Source organism: Helicoverpa zea, chromosome 20 (genome assembly GCF_022581195.2).
Source record: "Helicoverpa zea isolate HzStark_Cry1AcR chromosome 20, ilHelZeax1.1, whole genome shotgun sequence".
NCBI lineage: Eukaryota > Metazoa > Arthropoda > Insecta > Lepidoptera > Noctuidae > Helicoverpa > Helicoverpa zea.
Window position 1 is genome coordinate 760,924 of NC_061471.1, and position 20,522 is coordinate 781,445.

Here is a 20,522-nt window from a genome sequence, read left to right on the forward strand (position 1 = left end):
CGCTGGCAGAAGCTAGTAGTTGATAACTAGGTAGATACCTGCTTGAGTAGGTCTTACTACTGTTTCGGCTTCACTCATTTATCCAGTAGCATTAGGTGATTACCTAGGTACCTAACATGATTTAGGAAGGGTCCAACCAGATGATGAGTTGATTAAAAATTTTGCTGCATGCGGAAGTCGACTTCTTAGATAATATTTTATGGGAAAAGGGATGCTGACATGCCGACATCTCTCAGGATCCATCCCATAACCGTGGGTAAATAGTAGGTGTATACTTACAACTTATATTCTATGAGTAATATGTAGACATGTATACCTAATTTCATTAATACCTAACTGCATGAAAGAGCCAACTCATGTAGAAAAGAAAGTAAAACTCCCATGAAACAAGAAACGCGAAAACCATCGAACTGTAAACTACTAATGGTTTTTGACAGAATCTGCGCACTCACCACATTCACACAGCCGTCGAACAATCGATCACGTCCGCGTCGGAGTCAAGCGAATCGCGACCACTTGACCTTCTCAACGCACCTCACAATACAAGATCCGTCAAATTCCCATCAAATTGGGAATTGCTCATTCACACTCCGGCGACTTAGAAACGCCACTCAAGTTCTCAAGACTGGGAAATCAAAGTCATCTGTCAAATGGAATTTGAATTTTGAATTCGGAAGCATGCTGCGCGCGCGCCGCGGGTCGCGATACAGAGTCACGCGAGCGCCGCGGGTCGGCGGCGCCACGCTGGCGTCCCGCGCCATTAGCACACTCGCACAAAAGACAAACCTTTGACACCATTAGTTCATGGTAAAGTGAACATTCTAGATCTTAGCCGGGTTTATGGGAAATGAGCAGAGTTGTAAGGTTTACGGTTCAGGTGAGATGTGTGTGAGAATGTGGGAATATGGGACTGATTTGTTACATTCCGATGGTTGGGGATAGCGAGTGATTGCAAATTTTTGTTTTATTACGGCAACTGCACTCCTCATGACTTGAAACAAATCTTTTTTGCTTATTTGCATGAGCGCTAATTTACACATCGAATAATTATATGATAGGCTTACTTAGGTATCCTATCTTTTCATTTCAAATGGACGAAGATGCCCTCTACATTCTAGTTTGCTAATATCATGGTAAGTTCTCTACCTATATCTCTGGGTCCTCTTAAACTTAGAACTTAGGGGTACCTATTAGGTAAGGTACGTAAAGTATCGAGGAAGGAGAAGAGATAAGAAGGAAAAGACATTGACGGCCACTGATGATAGTCTGGAACAAGCTTTGTTCAATCAATCAATATTGAAATCTTTTTTATAATTTTTACAACTTTCCATTATATTTTCAGGAATTTTCATTTCTACAGTTAGATAGGTATGCAATGTTGAGGCAATCATTGATTTAACAATGTAGTAAAACTGAAAAATTTTGGTTGAACCCTTCAGAAAATACATTTTCTCCGCTATTTATTTTCCTTCAATACAAATAACGGTGAAGAAAATCCGTTCTTCGATAACCTTTTTAGGCCTACAAGACTAACCATGTAAATACATGAAAACGTATCTAAAATGTAATAAGTACAAGCAATAAAATAACAAACACGAGGCGTTTAACATTAACCCATATTCATTCACCCAAAAACAAATTAATTCTCCCCGAGTCAACACAAAAACTTTAACGGTACAGTTTCCCCCCAAATTTTACATTCGGAACACGAACAGCGGCTCCCGCTGATTGGTCGGACCCACTCGCCGCCGATTGGCTCACAATTTGACAGTAATGGCGTTAACTCTACCCTTGCCGGCAAAGAATGTTCTAAGTTCTTCATTGCTTTGATCGAAATTCAATCTTTTGAGCTTGAAGTTAGGGTGCTATATTGGTTGGCAATTAAATCCAAGTTTAGAAACAAGGATGTAACGCTCTCCCCTCTAGACAGATGTTGCTACATTTTAGTAACAAATTCGCCCACAACCGGTTTGAAAAAGCTATTGTGTAATTTTTTTTTTCGTATTATTTCGCCTAATTCATTTGTCGTGCGGTTGGTTAGACGTGGAGGGGAGATAACTCATTCCCGGCTTTTGTTTGCGACTACCGGTTTTTGCAAAGTTGTTTTAGTAAAAGATATAATAATGATTAATGATCTGATATGGTTTTTATGGGCTTTCTGAGTATTTTGATAGCTGTTAATGGTTCTTGAGTAGATATTTATTTAAGACCTCTTTGTAATAATATGGGTGGGTTAAATCACACCTAGTATTAACAGGGTTAATAATTTGCTACTAGATTAGGTAGGTAGGTATTATATTTAGAAAGATTTTATCACTGAAGCATCTTGTAGATTTGCTCGTCTGATTATAACACTAGTGTTGTTGTGTTGAGTAAAAAGTGATGTCAAGTTCATACCAATAAAAATACCTTATACTGTCCGACTAGGAAACACGCTCAAATCTTTTTGTAGGTACCTACCTACTTACAGCTTCAGCATTTTCCATCAGGAATTAGGTAATCTCCAACACCCTTCGCATATCGCTTGGGCAAGTCCTTTACTAAGAAAAACTTAACGAAATGTATGTTAATGCTTATAAATTTTGACTATATACACTATAAATGACACCTCTAATGAAATAATCTCTTTTGGTGGTAACAACCGTGAAAGATTAGTAAGTATCTAACGTTTTTCACATAAATTAGTTATTCATGATTACAGATGTTAAATTGTAATGTGTAATAATCATTTGTCCGGGAGTAAGCTGGCATGTTATAATTCACAGGCGACCTCACTTTCAAGGGTCATATATTTTTTATTTTTTTACTTTTTAATAATTCGCGCGGCGCAGCGGTCGACGCTCAAGCACTCCACTCGAGCACGGACCCAAAAAATCTCAAAAATCCACCCATGTGTTGCTGTACTTTTGACAAAATTTATCGGGGTTCCGTACCTAAGTGATTATGTAATAATGTATCAAATTGCTTCTGTTTTTGGAATGCCTAAACAAGCGAATCATGAAAGAAAATACTTCTTTAGATGGTGTGACTACATTTAGGTATGTCGTTTTTAACTTTTCTTACTAAGTAAGTAGTGAGTAGGCAAATGCCACATTTTCTTTGTCTCGTATAAACTATTTCATTATATTGTTTTCTGACTGAAATGTGAATATGAATAAAAAGTAAATATCTGAAAGTTTAAAAAAGGAAATTCTTTTCAAACTTTGTCTAACAGACTTTCAGCAGCTACCGTCACACGGAACTCTAAGTCCAACAAAAAGCTGGCTCGTTTGACGCTGTGAATTATTATGTATTTTGGAAAAAATCCATTGTTTCGTAATCTCCCCCGGCGTAGCGTGAAGTGCCATCGAGCGGGGCTGCAGGACTACAATTATGGCATGTGGCTGAGGTGCCAACGCATGTACTTATGTAGGTAATGAGCTACAATGAACACCGTTGCGTTTTTCAATAAATTCTATGTGGTGGTTTAATGTGTGCGTGTGATGTAGGCTTGTATGTGTGTGTGAGTTTCATTGTGTTAAATTAAAACCAAAATCTATAACATAATAGCTGAGTTTGTTATCGGCAATAGTAATAATATAGTTACCTAAGTAGTAGGTAGGTAGAACTTTACAGAAACTGCAGAACTTTTAAAACTAGATAATTTTGTAATTTTTGTATCGATATTTTGTCAGAGCCTTAATCCGAGGGCGAATACCTAAGGGTTTACACAAGTTTAAACGTAAACGGAATCGAACCCGTGCGTGATGTACCTAAAGCTTAGAATTCCTTTCTGTATAATTTTGGCATGAAAATTGATTCGACTTGATATCATTCAAGAATTTTGAAAGGGTAGTGGTTCCATCATTATTATACTTTCTAGTGCAAGTTTATCAAGAACCTACAAACCACATAACACATTACATTGGAACTTCTGCAATGTTTTTCATACAGGAAAATACATATAACCAACCTAAAAAATAAAACACCAATCGCGTCCGTTAACCCGATTCATACGTACCCACAATAGCGTTCGACATCAAACGTAATGTCCTTTGTGTGCAAAGATCGCGATATTTCCCCATTGTTTCGGTGCGCGCCATTAGCGGGCAACAATCGTGCAAATGAAAGCGCGCCAAAACCTCTCAGCTGTCAGATCGCGCGCCATTTTCCCTCAAGAGGATGAAAGTCGTGCCTTTGCCTTTAAAAGTAATCCTTTATGTCCGTTCGCTTTGTGTTTATTTGGAGTAGGTATCAAGGGCCGTACGTAAAATACGAACGTCAAGGACGCTACGCAAGTCTAAAGGAAATACATAGGTTGTTTGATATAGCATATAACCCTACCTAAGCTACTCAACTACGTAAATAAATCGACTTCCTTCGTGACTATATATCCAGTATAAAACTACTAAACATTTGAAAATGTACCAACCCAACCAAACTACGATGTAGGTATTATATAAGCATATCTATCCCATGGCTATATATTCCATGGCTGATCTTTAGTTTGGCCTCACAAACTCAAAAACTTGCTACCATATCAAAAAATGGCAGATTTCGGGACCAAGCAATTATTTTAGAGACTAGGTGCTTACAACATTACAAGAAACAGAAATAGAATTCTGTATCACATGGATGCTGCGCGTGATTTATTTACCGAAAAATATCCATCCATAACCTGTAACCAAGATAAAACTATTTTTTAATAGAAACTACATCGATTTTACCATTTTGCCGTGAATTCTTACTAAATTAGTTAATCCACAATAGGAAGAGCTTACAAAATATTAATTTGAAAATTGCAACATAATTGAGAAGGTTCAAGGTTAAATCCAACAAAAACCAATAATGACTCTCGAACCATAGACAAAGTTCTTGATATACTATAGTTCGGCCATTCAGAGAATGCGTTCCTGACACGTCGCGATTGAACTGACGACGTAACTTTGCAATGGCGTTGCAGTTACGATAAAAATATTTTTGCTGGTTGTTTACCGTTTTAACAATTGAGGAGCATTAAAACAACATTATTATATCAATAATCAATGAATGTTATTACGTCGTCAGTTCAATCGCGACGTGTCAGGAACGCATTCTCTGAATGGCCGAACTATAACACAGAATCAAAACAAACATCAATTTGACGCTCAAATTAGATTCATTAAAACTTGAATGATGATATGAATTGTTATAATGAGCGCTCTAAAAAATTTAAGGCTGCGTTCATAAGTTACCTACCTAATATATGAGAAGTTATGAAATACCTAAGTATTTAAATATTTAGGTGGTAGGTACCATAGATATAGAATGTACGATGGAATGTACAGGGCGCGAACCTATTTTGAATCTATGGGTGGAACCTCTTTCAAATGACATTTCTATCTTTAAATTAAGCCTATTTTCATTATTTTTTAAAAATCTGACGTGAGGACGAATACTTCGTCTGATACAGATATAAAACGCAAGGAGAGTTAGCAAGGCCGATAAAGAAGTTCGTTAATTATTTTGCATATGGGAATTCATTGCTCGTTAGAACTTTGTGGCGGAATTTACGTATAGGTAAGGAAAGTTCTTTATTAATTACAATACTAATATTTACAATACATATTTACAATAAAAATCAAAAACTATCCTAGTAAAACAAACAACTAAAAAGCGTCAAAAAATTCGTCCCCATCGCTGTCAACTGGGAGCGTGCCCAAGAGGCTGGCAGCATTACCTCGTTGGATCGCCATGCTGAATCTTTGTCCGAGGTAATAGCCAGCCTTCTGGTCACGAGAAGCGTCAACCAGTCGCCTAGAAAGATCTTTAAATAGAATGTGGGCATTCGGACCCCACGACCCGAGGGTTTCAACCCCAAACGGTTCGAAAATATAGTTTCCGACAAGGCCACTATATTTCCGCCGCTTGAGGTTCTCCGCAGCCGCAGCGGCAGCAGCAGCACAGCACGCAGAACTTGGAAGGTGTGATGGCGCAAGAGTATCGACACAGGTTGCGTCCCATACTAAAGGAAGATGGGTTCTTCCAAGGGAATATAAGTATATATATATATTTTGCATATTAAGTATCTATGTTTGATTTGCAAAATAATCATTATAAAAAGAATTAACGAGATAATTCATCATCAATTTATTTATATACTTACCAATTCTTGCTCCAGTTTTAGTTCTAGGTTTTCTTCATTAATGATATCCAATTAAACTGAGGAAAGCTTCAGACCTTTAAGCTTAACTCGCAAGAACCAGGTTTGTTCAAACAATCTGCTTGGTTTAATAATTCAAACCATTATGAAGATACCTTTATCAAGTATCTGACGCCACCTGTCATCGCGTGGAGAGTTGTCAAAATAACGTTGGAACAGAATGGACTAAAATAAAAGGAGGTTTATTGAACATTCGAGCAATTTGCCCAGTCATCTCTGAACCATCGACGGCTGTGGGGATGCGTGGGATTAGTGAAAAACCATTTTTGTTGCTTCGTGGTGGTATTTTATTGTTTGAATCTTACTTATTTAAGTATTTGCTAATCTAAAAGCAATTTTGCTGAAATGGTCCCAAATTCATGTGGATAGGATATTCTACATACATTCTATATTGTTCTATAGGTATACTCCGACCCCACCGATGGTGTCTCCACGTTGTCGTCGTGGTGGGGCTTGCGTGCTTCTAGGATCCTGGAGCTCTGCCGGTAGAGTCACTCATGCCGGAAAGGTTCAGGGGAGAGGCCAGACGAAGAGGGACCCAGGGAGGGGCCGCTCTTGCCAAGTCGACGCTCGTGGACCTGGCAAGGATGCGGCCATACCCGCAGAGGTGCAGGCGCACCGAAGCGGCGCTCGTTTGTCTCCTCGTTCAACGATGAGCAAACCTTTCGGCGTGTTTGCTGAGCTGGGATGGCCGGACAGCAGACGGAGGCATGTCTAATGCCGCCGCCGAGGGCTTGGCTTAACCGCCCGGCCCAGAGGAAGGACACCTCTTAGAAAAAAAAACCACCTAATCCCAAGTTTCGGGAGCGCGGCGAGGGGATGAATGGCCGTGGGGGACACGGTCGATAGCGCTCCCACCTGTTAGGGCCAGCCGCCCCCAACAGTATGTAGGCTTGCCCCGGTATGAGGCCACTGCCGGGGATGGACATTATAGTTGCTCTCATGTTCGTGGGATCTAAATGGAGAAATTTTTAAAACCAAAACCCAAAAACGATGATAGTGTGGGCGGAAAGGTACCACTGGTACTTGTGGAGAGCGTGGGCGTGTTGTCGGACTCCGACAGTGACAGCCTATACAGCATGGCGAGCGTAGCTAGCGTCAGCTCGAGTCGTCTGCGCAAGCGCCCGAGAACAGGCGATGACTCAGGGTCGGATTCGGCCCCGAGTGAAGTAACGGTGCCGGCCAATAAGTCCGGTGCCAAACCAGTTAAGAGGAGAGGCAGGCCGGTGACAACCGGCAAGTATGTCGGTATTGGCCAAGCTCGGCGAGAGGCTGCGGCTGCCGAGAAGGCCGCAGTCGCCGCCGAAAAACAGATGGAGGATGAGCGGCAGATAGCAGCTCTGACAAAAAAAGTGTCAGAAGCAAGAGTCACACGACTCATGGAGTCAGCGTCTGCCGCTTCTGAACTGATTACAGGAGTCGAGGATCTACCTGCCTCCAATTTAAATCAAAAAATGGTTGACGCAGTTGCAGCCATACAACGGGTTGGCTCAGTCTCCAAGGGCCTCAACGGTGTGTGCAAGAAGGCACTCAAAGAGGCTGCGGCCTCGATACTGGAAAGCGCCGAGGTCCTTTTGTCTCGCACCACCACAGAAGAAACAGCACTGCTGCGCATGCAGAATGCGAAATTGGCAGCGCAGATGGACCAGCTGCGCAAGGAACATGAGGAGCTCAAAGCGGAGATGGTGTCCTTCCGCCGCGAGCACTTCAGACGGGAGGTAGGCTTACCAGAGCTGCAGCCACAATCACAATCGCTACCACATGAGACGACGTTGACCCGCATCGTGCAACGAGAGATGGCTGGCCTCAATGCACGGTTCTCGGTATTGGAAGGCAGGATATTACGTCCTCCCCTTGCTGCTGACCAACACACGCTAACAGCTCCAGTATCTGCGTACGCGGAAAAAGCAGCAGCGCCCCGTGCCGGTAATCAGGCACAGGCAGCTGCTGCAAACCCTGGTGGACCTTCCTATACATCAAAAGGAAAACCAAAGAAGACTAAACAGTCGGGTGTTGCGGCTGCCTCAAAAGTACCGCCAAAGCAAGCCATTCACCCGGCGAGCAGCTCGCAAAAGGATTCGGGCTCGCAAAAGGATGCGGAATGGACGGTGGTGGGACCCAAAGGCGGCAAAAAGAAAGAGCGCAAAGGTGCCGCCAAAAAGAAGGCTGCAAGGCCTCGTGCTCCCCGTTCCACGGCTGTGGTCATTACTCTCCAGCCTGGAGCGGCAGAGCGGGGTTTAACTTATGCCGAAGTCCTCGCGAAAGCAAAAGAAAACATCTCGCTTAGTGACCTCGGCATCTCGGGCATTCGGTGCAAAACAACGGTCACCGGTGCTCGAAAATTGGAAATCTCGGGGGCCACCAGTGGCCCCAGAGCTGACGCCCTAGCTGAGAAACTAAGGGCATCACTAGGCACAGATATAATTAAAGTGTCCAGGCCCACCAAGTGCGCAGATCTGCGCATTTTGGGCCTGGATGACTCAGTTACCCCGGACGAAGTCGCCACTGCGATAGCAAAGGCTGGAAACTGCCCACCGGATCAGATAAAAGCGGGCATGATACGAAGAGGCCCATCCGGTCTCGGGAAGGTCGTAGTCAGATGTCCCGTTGCTGTGGCAAACAGAATCAATAATGGAAGGCGACTACTTGTTGGATGGACATCGGCGCAGGTTTCACTCCTGGCACCTAAGCCCTTCCGTTGCTACCGATGTCTGGAAGAAGGACACGTGAGTGTCCAATGTACCTCGGAGGTTGATCGCAGCCAACTGTGCTTCCGCTGCGGTCAGCCTGAACACAAAGCGGCCTCCTGCATTGCTAATCCGCACTGCGTACTCTGCGCGGCATCCGGAAAACCAGCCGACCATCAGACTGGAGCTAAGCGCTGTGCGAGGCCCAAATCAAGGAAAGGAGGAACTACAACACAGCCGGTTCATCCACCGGCTGTGCAGGTAGATCCATCGGCTACTGAGGAGGACACAACTGCCATGGATACATAATAATGGCCAGTCACAGTTTTCTCCAAGCAAATATCAACCACTGCGCCAGGGCTCAAGATCTATTGCTCCAGAGCATGGCGGAGTGGATGATCGACGTCACAGTCGTCTCCGAGCCGTATTATGTGCCACCCAGGGATGACTGGGTGTGTGACTGCAATGGTTCGGTGGCGCTCATAACAAGAGTAGCCGTGGACACCCCGCCCTTTGAAGACGTTACCCGTGGGCGGGGCTATGTCACAGCAGTGTGGGGCGAATTATTGATTGCGGGGGTCTACTTTGCCCCCAGTCTCTCTCTCGCCGACCTCGAGGTGATTATGTTAGAGTTGGGCACGATTGTGAGCCGTAGCCATCCTCGCCCCGCTCTCGTTTTTGGGGACTTCAATGCAAAGTCTACCGCATGGGGCTCCCCGACTACTAATGTGCGGGGCGAGTTAGTGGAGGAGTGGGCGGTCGAACAAGGCCTACTACTCCTGAACCGGGGCTGCGTGCAGACGTGCGTGCGACAGTTAGGTGGGTCAATAGTGGACCTTACTTTCGCAAGTCCTGTGCTCGCATGCCGTGTCCAGGGCTGGCACGTATTGGAGGGGGTGGAGACGCTGTCGGACCATAGGTACATTCGTTTCAGTATGTCCACTCATACCTCGAACGGGCTGGTTCAAGCGGACCCGGTAGGCGTTGGAGAGGGCCCGCGCTGGGCGCTTAAACGTATGGACCGAGACGCTCTCGTGGAAGCCGCTATCGTACAGGCCTGGCTGGATCACCCGGACAGGCCTGCTAACATCGAAGAGGAAGCGGAGTGGCTTAAGGAGAGTATGTCGCAAAGAAGACGGATCACAATCCATACAAAATTGCCCCACGTCCTATAACAATGTGACGTATCTCAAAAAAAAGATAAAAATGTTTTAAAAAATATGGCATACTCTCTAATTCATTTTTTTTACACCTTCATACGAAAAAAATGCTTTAAAAATTGTTCAGGCGCTGTTATGAAAACATCGTTCATAGGACTATTTATGGACTATTTTATTAAATTGTTTTTTTGTTTGATAGCGATATACCTCACAGGTGGTCCCATAATCATCAGGCCAGGATCTGATGATGGAAACCCTGAGAAATCCAGGGCAACTTTTGAAAGTTGTAGGCATGCGCAGGATAAAAACTTGACTATAAGGTGTATGTCTTATAACAATATGCAACATTAAAGGTTTGGAGCTGACCTGATGATGGAGACGAAAGAAGGTCGAGGGAACTCGACAACCGAATATGTAAAGTACCTCGTGTTTGGGCTCATATTATTTGTATTGAATAGACCTTTGCAACAGTGAAGGTTTGGAGCTGACCCGACGATGGAGACCAGAGAAGGTCGAGGTGACTCGACAACAAAATATTTAAACTACCTCAGAAGTCGGTGTCTAATGGATGTACCTAAGTTTATTTCCCCACCGACTTCTAGGCCGATGCTACTAAGACTACTTTTTTTTTGCTTTTCAGTGTTTTTGGAAGTTTTTTCTGTAAAAAGTTTTTTTTTTTTTTGGCTTTTCAGTGACAAGCACAGTTATCACTATCCGCATAAGTGGAAAGTTCTTATCAATACGAATAATATAAGCTCAAACACGAGGCAGTTCACATATTCAGTTGTCGAGTTACCTCGCCCTTCTATGGTCTCCATCATCAAGTCACCTTAAAACCTTCACTGTTGCAAAGGTCTATTCAATACAAATAATATGAGCCCAAACACGAGGTACTTTACATATTCGGTTGTCGAGTTCCCTCGACCTTCTTTCGTCTCCATCATCAGGTCACCTCCAAACCTTTACTGTTGCATATTGTTATAAGACATACACCTTATAGTCAAGTTTTTATCCTGCGCATGCCTACAACTTTCAAAAGTTGCCCTGGATTTCTCAGGGCTTCCATCATCAGATCCTGACCTGATGATTATGGGATCACCTGTGAGATATACCCTATCAAACAAAAAAATAATTTAATAAAATAGTCCATAAATAGTCCTATGAACGATGTTTTCATAACAGCGCCTGAACAATTTTTAAAGCATTTTTTTCGTATGAAGGTGTAAAAAAAATTAATTAGAGTGTATGCCATATTTTTTTAAACATTTTTATCTTTTTTTTGAGATACGTCACATTGTTATAGGACGTGGGGCAATTTTGATCCATCTTCTTTGCGATAGTGCCATGCCCCGAGTTCAGCCGATACCACCCAGACGCCAGGTGTACTGGTGGTCACAGGAGATCGCACAGCTGCGCATCACGTGCGTGGAAGTGAGACGCCAGTATGCCAGGTACCGAAGAAGACGCCGTCGCCCCTTTACAGCGACGGCCGAAGAGGCGGAACTCTACGAGGCCTACAGGGAGGCAAAGAGCGCTCTCCAGCTGGCCATCGGGAAGGCCAAAACAGAGGCCCAAAGGGAACTGCTGGCGACACTAGACCGCGACCCGTGGGGTCGCCCCTACCGTATGGTAAGGGGTAAGTTGCGCCAGTGGGCTCCCCCTCTGTCCCAGACTCTACAGCCACAACTTTTGGAGGAGGTGGTTGGCGCTCTTTTCCCCCTAAGGCCAGAGCACAACCCACCGGCTATGGTTCCGCCTTGGATTATGCGCAACGCAGAGATCGACGACGACAACGTCCCTGAGGTTACCCGGGTAGAGATGAGAGTGGCGGTCGCTCGCATCAAAAACACCGCCCCAGGGCCCGACGGCATTCCAGGCCGAGTATGGGCTCTGGCCATAAAGGCTCTTGGGCCCCGACTTGCAGGACTCTTGAGCGCATGTCTGGAGCAGGGTCAATTTCCCCGCCTGTGGAAGATCGGAAAGCTGATCCTGCTCAAGAAGGAGGGACGCCCCGCAGACTCACCATCTGCCTACAGGCCCATTGTGTTGCTGAATGAGGTGGGCAAAATCTTTGAGCGAATCATCGCCGACCGCCTTATTCAGCACATGACCGGAGAGGGGCCGGATCTGGCGGAGAACCAGTATGGTTTCCGAAAGGGGCGTTCAACGGTTGACGCTATCATGCGCGTGAGGGTCCTGGCGGAGGAAGCAGTCGCTCGGGGCGAGGTGGTCTTGGCCGTGTCGCTCGACATCGCCAACGCGTTTAACACCCTGCCCTGGAATACCATCATAGAGGCGCTCCGGTATCATGGAGTGCCAGGGTACCTCCTTCGCATCATCGGGGCCTATTTATCGGATAGAGCTGTCATATACCCAGGTCGAGAAGGTTGGGGGCGGCGAGAGATGACGTGCGGTGTTCCTCAGGGGTCGGTTCTTGGCCCTCTCCTGTGGAACATTGGTTACGATTGGGTCCTGCGCGGTGCGCTTCTCCACGGCGTCAGCGTGACATGCTACGCTGACGACACGCTAGTTACAGCACGTAGGAAGACGTACCGACAGGCGGCCATTCGGGCCACAGCCAGTGTCGCGCAGGTCGTGGGTAGGATCCGGCGTCTTGGCCTCGAGGTGGCCTTGCACAAGTCTGAGGCCCTCTGCTTCCATGGGCCGAGGAAGAAGCCACCTCCGGGGTCCAACATCGTGGTAGGAGGGTTCACCATCACTGTAGAGTCGACGATGAAATACCTCGGACTCGTTCTCGACAGTCGATGGGACTTCGGGGCGCACTTCCAGCGGCTAGCTCCTCGGTTGTTGGCCGCGGCTTCGGCGCTCTCACGCTTGCTGCCCAACCTAAGGGGGCCCAACTCCTCCTGCCGGAGGCTCTATATGGGGGTCGTGCGGGCGATGGCGCTGTACGCCGCGCCAGTGTGGGCGAACACCCTGACGGCCCGCAACCTTGCAGTGCTAAGAAGACCTCAGCGAGCGATGGCCATCAGAGCCATAAGGGGATACCGCACGATCTCCTTTGAAGCGGCTTGCCTCCTAGCCGGATCCCCACCATGGGACCTGGACGGGAAAGCCCTCGCGTCACTCTATACATGGCGCGAGGAAGCGGTGGGGCGGGGTGAGCGCCTCGCGCCTCGGCAAGTTGAGGCGCGCAGGGCAGAGCTCCGGCAAGAGGTAATTGCGGAATGGGAGCAGCGACTTGCGCAACCCACGGCAGGGCACGCCACTATCGCAGCGGTAAGGCCCATCCTAAAGGAGTGGCTGGAGAGACGCCACGGCGCCCTCAGCTTCCGGCTGACGCAGGTTCTTACCGGACACGGGTGTTTCGGAAAGTTCCTGTGTCGCATAGGCCGGGAGCCTACGCCCGAATGCCACCACTGTGGCATCTGCAGCGAGGACTCCTCGCTGCACACGTTGGTGGAGTGCCCAGCATGGGCAACGCAGCGCCGTGACCTGGCAGCAGCAGTAGATGCTGCGGGTAGTCTTTCGCTGCCGGCTGTCGTGTCCTGCATGGTCGGCAGCGAAGAAGGGTGGAACGCCGTCGCCTCCTTTTGCGAGGATGTGATGGTCGCAAAGGAGACGGCGGAAAGGGAGAGGGAAACTAGTACCACTCTCCCCGCCCGCAATAGACGTAGTGGGCGTCGCAGGGTGGCCGATCTCCGGCCACCATAGGGCGCGGCCTGCGGGCGACAGACTAGGGGCGTCTGTCGTCCGAACAGAAACAGGCCTCGAGACGGTGGCGTAGTGTTGCGCGCGCCTCTCCTAGTTGAGTTCACTGTGGCCGCTGGCTGATGGCCACTTACGGTGACGGGGCCCGCCTTCAAACATCTGGCGGGCCAATACCTGTCGGGGGTGCGGAAGAATGCTTAGGCGATACCCGTGCCCTCGACACAAGGTAATTGGTGGCAACACTGGGTGGGTTTTTAGCCGGTAAGAGTCCGGCACACCCCCTCCACCGACCCCAGGTGGAGGGTAGTCCATGAGGATTTTCCACCTGTTAAAAAAAAAAAAAAAAAAAAAAAAAAAAAAAAAAAAAAAAAATAGGTATACTCCGAGCAGTCTTGCAACTAGCTTGCAATTTAAATGCAGTCTATCTACGTTTCTTTATAAGTAGATTCTTAAATGATTATGATATACTTAGTTTATTTCCGCGACTTGTCCTAAGGCTAGACTTGTTCAAAAATAAACGATTTCATTTCATTTCATTGCTACCAAACTAGCTTTTATTCTAAAAACTTTATAACGTAGGTACTTACTAACACGGATCATTTTCATCCAGTGTGAACCAGCGGCCTATCTCGACTGCTTCACATAGTACATAGTACATACGTAGTGATGTAAGGCATCCTGGCAGCAGTGGCAGCTTCAATCATTACCAAAGCAATACGACCTATTCGGAGAACTTTACTACGATTGACCGTAGATATATTAAATTGTGCACGGAACCACACCAGGAACTCGAAGCAGGGTGGTCGTGACAGACAGGCGGGCGAGATAACGAGGTCCGCCACCAGACGCTCGGCACACGTGTCAATGTGTGAAATGTTCACAGTTTGTACCTACATTGTGCTGTTGTTATGTGGCTGTGGATGTTTGGGACAGGCCTTAGTTCCGGGAGGTGATATTAATGTACCTAGTTAGGAATAGTTATCGTTTGTGGCAAATCGGGTAATTAACACTGGATTGATATCAATAACTCGGGATGCCAAGCGTCGAGCATCTAAAAACATCTGGTTAACAACCTATCCTACAATTATACCATTCGGGACCTTATATTTTTTGACGACTAAACATTTTGCGTAATGATGACGATTGTTACTTTAAGTTTAAAGTTTTAGGACCGCACCTGAGCAGATGGGTCTTCTTTGATTTGAGTCACAATAACTATGTTATGAACCTACTGACACAAAATAGGTAGGTACTGGCTACACCATTTTAAGCCATGATTTTATACTAATGATTATATAATTTCCCAAACATCGAGTCTACCAGCTACAACTTCAAGCCAGCATCAAACCATGCTCTTGACTTATCCTAGTTCAGTTCAGTATTCACATAAAAATAAAGCAACGAATATCCTCGTCAAAATACTAGGTTCCCTAATAAATTCATTACGACGCACGCCCGTGCTCTATCGATTGTGGCCTCTTTGCCCGAACGTGCCAGAGACAATCGATGCGATGGCGCTTCTCTACGCAGCCCTAGACACACATAAATGATGTAGAAACAGCTTCGGGGTAAACAAAGTTGGGATTTATTTGCATGGAGCGAGAGTCGACATTCAAATGTATAACAAAGGAGATGAGACGTTTGAAATCCGAATCACCCGAAAAATAAATGTTCCGGTCAATGTTAAAACCTGATCCCCAATTTCGACTTTACGCCCTCGGCCCAAGAGTTGGCTATCGCGCACTGTTCAAGGAGGGTATAAAACCTTTTTGTTGGAAAACTGCGCGCTCTTTGTCTCTGACTCACTGTCAAGCGTACTTGTGTTTTCCCGCGTTTTTTGTTCTAATTAGTCAGGGTAGGCTCTCGACCTCCGCTGCGCTCCTGCCACCGACGATAGCGTCGCCAATGTTTTGTTGAGATCACAAAAAGTCTTACCACGCTTTATTGAGTTTTGGAAAATATTATTTTAGGTATACTTACTTCTGATAAAATTGTAATCATCCCTTTCATTATTCCTTATGTAAGTATACATAAGTACGTAAGTACATTATACTATATAATAATTTGACCACTAATATACCTTAGCGTCCTACAGTATTCTATGTTAAATCTTGTCCCTATGTATCTTGTATCTGTATGCGGTAGCCAGATAGATTAGGTTCACTACATCTGTAACAGGGCTACATACAGCTATTACCTAATATTTGAAATACCTCATAATGTTCCAATTCCAATCCAAGTTCAGGAGTTGACGCTAGATAGGCGCAAATGGAAGGAGCTGCACCGACAAGAGCTGGGCTCTTAAATTGAAGAAGAAGTTCCAATCCCAGTGGCTGTATGAGCATAATACGTCAGAAAAATATAATAATAATAAAAACACAACCCGAAGAAAACGCCAGAACAAAATAATTACAGCAATTATTAGAACCCTCCCCATGCATTTAAAGTAAGACGGCCTCCTTAACCCCATGAATGGAAATCTTAAGGCGTAATGGTGTCTCACCCCTTCCCGTATTCATGGCCCACCATAAATACGAATAATATTCACAAATTTGTTTACAGATCGTGTACCTACGCAAAATACGAGGAATTTCAGCGAGGGAGAAATAGGGGAGAGCTGGCTTGTTTTCCTTGGAGATTTTTTTTTTTGCAGTTTTTCTTTTTTTGCGGGTTCCGATGGGTTGTAGATAGGCTGATAGTATTCTAGATCTATAGATGTTATTAATTACAACTCATTAAGTTGTGAGATACTCTGTAGTAATAGTACCTAGATTCTAATAAGACTTATCATCAACGGTCATTATCTATCAAATATTTATTTACTTCATCCCGAACACTTCACAGCCTTCATCTTAACCTATATTAAATAGGCCAAAGCGTAAGGTTTTTGCTCTGTAGGACAATACACTCTATAGATCTTACTGGCACCCAAAGCGACCACGATATATGTGTCGAGAATATCGCCGTCGGAGAAATCGCAGATTGTGGAAGTATATGTATTTGTGCACATTACCCGTGGATTGATCTGAACTTATTATCATCCACTTTCCCTATCTAATGAATTATGATGATCAACCCTACCTAGAAATACCTACTTACATAGACAGAGCTTTGGCTCTTCTTATTTCTTCTTCAGTTCTTTTGGGCATCCAAATGATTTATAATTAAATAGGTATATATCCCAGCATTGGGGCTTTCTTGTGACCAAACTATGTACCTAGTCTATGTAAAACTTAAAAACCTGAAAATAAGGCAGCAATAGGATAAAGTTGAGTAAAGAAAAATACGAGTACCTACTTAGGGATATTAGCTGTTTCCTGTGGTATCCTTATTTTGAATCTTTCTCAGATCCAAAAAACCATGCACTTTACAAACGCATCAGACAGCCAGAAAGACAGAATCACTATCTGAGAGAGGCGTTTAAAATGCCACCTTGACACTACGTGCCCACAAACCTTTGTTTAAAAAAACTAAACTATTAGATAATCTACCCTTTCCCATAGTAGGTACCTAGTGACAATGGTCCCGACACACGTGCCCTATCAGACGATCGATGGCGCTCACAATCACGGCTCCCGCCATCTTTGTAATCGCCAGAACATCCGGACACGGAAATAATTTGGTTTGTTTGAGGAAGAATTACACAATATGTTGTTTATGGTGTGGTCATTCAGTGGCAATTTTTAAATTGTTACGTATATTGAAATACTGTCGGAGATGCTGTCACTTCTTCTTTTGCTGTTATTTCGAGGTTTGTGATTTGAATAGGTAGGTAAATACCTAGTCTTTCCCTCTCTTAATAGGTACATATCTACATCGACTTGGAACTGGGTTTCTACTTTCATCCTGTCCTAACGATGGTTCCATTATTTATTCTCATTAATCAGTGCATTTATAGGCGCACTGCATAAACCCCCAATTTTAAGTACCTAAGAATCTGTAAGAAGGCTTTAAGCTATAACAATTTCTCTGAGTATTTTAGAACAACAAATCATTTTATTAACCGACTTCCCAAAAAGGAGGAGGTTATCAATTCGGCCGGTATGTTTTTTTTTTTTTTTTTTTTCTATGTATGTACATCGATTACTCCGAGGTTTATGGACCGATTTACGTGATTCTTTTTTTGTTCGACTCGGAATAGCTGCCAGTTGGTCCCATAGTCATCAGGTCAGGATCTGATGATGGAAACCCTGAGAAATCGAGGGCAACCTTCGAAAGTTGTAGGCATACATAGGGTAAAAACTTGATACTCAGGTGTACGCCTAAAAGCACTATTCAACAGTGAAGATTTGGAGCTGATCTGATGATGGAAACCAGAGAGGGTCGAGGGAACTCGACAACTGAATATGTAAACTACCTCGTGTTTGGGCTTAAATTATTTGTATGGACAAGACCTTTGCAACAGTGAAGGTTTGAAGCTGACCTGATGATGGAGACCAGAGAAAGTCGAGGGAACTCGACAACTGAATATGTAAAATACCTCGTATTTGAACTTATATTCTTTGTATTGATGAGAACTTCCCACTTGTATGGATAGTGACAACTATACGTATCACTGAAAAGCTTTAAATAAAAAACTTTACAAAAAAATTAAACCGACTTCCCAAAACACTAAAAAGCAAAAAAAAACTATTTTTAGGTGCATCGGCCTAGAAGTCGGTGGCAAAATTAACTTAGTAACATCCATTAGACACCGAATTCTAGGCCGATGCACCTAAAAATAGTTTTTTTTTTGCTTTTTAGTGTTTTGTTCAGCTCAGCACAATCTTGTTGATTGTAAAAGGCACAATAAAACAAAATAGTCCCCAAAATAAGCCCCTTATGAACGCTACAAGAATGTTCATCCCACCCGTCACCTGAGACACAAATCCTAGCAATATACTCGCATAATCTGTTCGAGAGGCCAATAGTTTTCAATTTCGCCCCTCACCTGTACGTTTGACTTAATCCAAACGTTTTATTAGCGAGGCCCGTAACGACTCGCACGTGTACCCTAACCCGCCTTTGTTCTATCAAAATGATCCCTCAACAACGAAATGTTACAACCCCACATTGATACAAGTAAAAATCTACCCTATACCAATTAGCTCAAGGCACCAATTCCCAAATTACGCAATCTCACTTGTGAAGCCAAAGGCACGGGCGGCCATGTTATTATTTCGTTTTGGCGGGCCGTGACTGACGTTCAAAGTCGGTGTTGCCATGCGGAATAAACTGTAATACGAGTTATGAAAGATTATGGCGTAATCTGGGAATATTGAAGACAATAAGAATGAGCTTACGTTTAGAATGGGGGTGTGCGTTTGTTACTTTTATTGTTTGAGAGCCGTGATTGACTTAGATTGCTGTTTTAGCTGACAGTAAAAAAGAAGAGTAGGTAAATGATATTTTAACTGTAGGAACAGGTTTTGGCCTATATATAATTCTATGTACTTGGGTAGTATGAATGCACTCAAATTGTTTATTTCTTCTTGAAGTATCCAGTTCAGTTCATCCTTTAAAAATGGGTGTCTACCATCTTTTTTTAGTTCCCTCTCTCTTTTATATTTTCAATACGGAAAGTACTTAGTTAGACAAGAATTAAGCACTATCCCTTTGTATGCAAATTTCACCATCTCGAAGTAAGCATTTTCTCTTTGAAACGAGTACTTGAGACACGAGTGTTCTACCTAGATATAAATGTCTATTCTCGGAAGGCTTGACCCCACCATTTTGAGGTCCACTTGAGGATCAAAGGGCCTGAAGAAAGTTCTCGAATGAAAGACCAAATAAAACTCATTAATTTTATTAATTTTATAAATCGAAATTCATTACACCTTCCTCCTTCATTATAGTTACAAATTCCTTTTCGTTAATACTATTATTTATAATTATTATAATAATTATCAACTCCCCCTAAACCTACAAATTATACATCGACCTAAATTCTCAGAACATATAAATTAAGTTGAAAAACGTTAATTACAACTCCATTGTGTTATAACTGACGAATTAATCTATTTTTTATTGAATTCTTATTGCTATTATTTCATTGTCGGATTGAGCGGGAAGAGCCGCCATCTTGCCGATGTTACCGACGCTGTCATAAAAAATCTCCACTATATAATTTTAATTAATATTTACATTGCAGCAACTCGCAGGATTTTGTTAGTAAAAAAATAAAATTGATTTAAGTACAAAATAAGAAATTATAAGTAAGTATAGAGTGATCGAAAACATTTACTAAACTTTAAAAAATGACAGTGCTAGTGCAACTGGAGACAGCAAAAAAACGAATCTGAATCTCAATTAAATGGAAAATACATGTGTTTATGCTATAAATTCGTTGTTTAATAGTTTTATTATTATTGTGATAAAAGTAATAACCATTTGAAAGATCAATTGAAAGGTTTTAACCTGGTTGATTTTCCATTTTTCTTAAACATTTTTAACAGATTTTGGATAATTATCTGAGAAAAGTGAAAATTTTACCACATATGCGTATTTTTTTTTCAGAATCAGCCAAGTTAAAACGACAGAGATTGCACAAGGGATGCTTCCCGTACCCGCTCGTCATAGCTCGAGCGATCACAACTATATACATTAGATAGTATCTACACACGCAAACACTGACTCTTTTTAAATTATTTCCTATTCACACAACAATTATCTACTTCTTTATCAGTTATTTACAGTAATGTACCTACAGACTCGGAGTTTTTCACCATCATATAAAATTATAAATTAATTATTTATTGCTTTTATGAAAAAAATTACAGTTCTACTATAGAAAAAGAAGAGGGAAATGAAAAATTATTTAAAACTTATAGTTCAATCTCTAAA